The following is a 1,376-nucleotide window of genomic DNA, read 5'->3' on the forward strand; positions in this document are numbered from 1 at the left end:
GGACACGACTGAGCAGAGCAGGTAGGGACAAGAGGTGGCTGCCCAAAACCACGCCTGTTCCCTCTGAGAACAGAACCGTACTGTAGAAAAAAATCCTCTTTCCTTCTGCAGAGACAGGATCTTTGCACGAATGGTCACAGGGCGAGCAGGGGGCGTTCTCTGTGTGCAGGTTTATGCGTGGATTAAGCTGATCTGAGGCCGTGCTGCTGGGTCATGTGCTCTCCCTCGTGCCAAGAGCAGCTCTCCAGTCATCTGCCAGGTTAGGAAGCTGATCTCTCTGAAAACTAACCCAGCAGGAAGGGAAAAGGCAAACAAGTAGCTTCTCAACGCATCAGTTCCTGGCCTTGGCTGATGCTCGTGCCAACAGGAGGAAGAAAGTAAGGACAGGAGTAGGGGCGAAGTGGAAATGCCCCTTTTCCTGGCAGCTTGAACCAGAATCAACTCAGTTACAAAACCACTCATCCCTCAGCCTCTTCTGTCTGCCCCGAGAGAGCCAGCAGCTGGACTGAGGAGCATGGGGGCACCTTTCCCCCCCAGTGAAGTACATCTCTCTTTGCTCAGTGGCAGCACTGGGAAGTGAATTGGTGAGCACAGTGCCGTCCCATACCTCTGGTCTCTGGCACAGCTTGCGTGGAGCCGTGCAGCTAAGGAGGAGGATGCCCACGATCTCCACTGATTGCTCCACAACTCCAGCAGTCCCACAAGGTCTGGGAAGGAGTCGTAGGGGGGTGAGAGCCCAGGCTGGGGCTCCCACACAGAGTTTGCTGTGGCCCAAACCCCAGACAATGACTGGAGGAAACCTCTGGCTGCATAGTTCTCATTCCTGGGCTGAGATGTGTGCGGCTTTGCCCTGGGTGGACAGAACTCGTGCTGGGGAATGAATTCAGTCAGAGGTGGGATTTCTGATTCTGACCTCTCGTTTTTAATGGTAGGCTGTACCTGGCATGGCCTTGCTGTGCAATAATTTCTGTGCTTCTGTTAAAGTTATTTTTTTTTTAGTGCCACAAGCACGGGGATGGTTTTCTAAGGGAAAGTGCACAGCTAAGGCCTTAATTTCTTCTGAGTGAGCAAACAGCAAATGTGCTGCTTTGAAATGTCACCGGTTCCCCTATCAGGAATAAAATGAAACAAATCCGGGGTGGGTGACAGAAGAAAATCACAGATCTTCAAACTCTTTTCATCTCTTCTGAAAAAAAAAAAAAAAAGTACCTCCAGAAGTTAGCACGAGGGCTAATAAAGCTGTGCTTGAAACAGCCGTGCAAGAAAACACCGATGATTTAATGCGCTACAGGAAATCCTTTTTCCTGCTGCTGGGAAAAAAAAAAAATAGGGAGTGCGAAACAGATAACTGTGCTGCATGCACTTCTCAGTAATTG

The sequence above is a fragment of the Aythya fuligula genome, chromosome 14 (assembly GCF_009819795.1).
Source record: "Aythya fuligula isolate bAytFul2 chromosome 14, bAytFul2.pri, whole genome shotgun sequence".
Lineage (NCBI taxonomy): Eukaryota > Metazoa > Chordata > Aves > Anseriformes > Anatidae > Aythya > Aythya fuligula.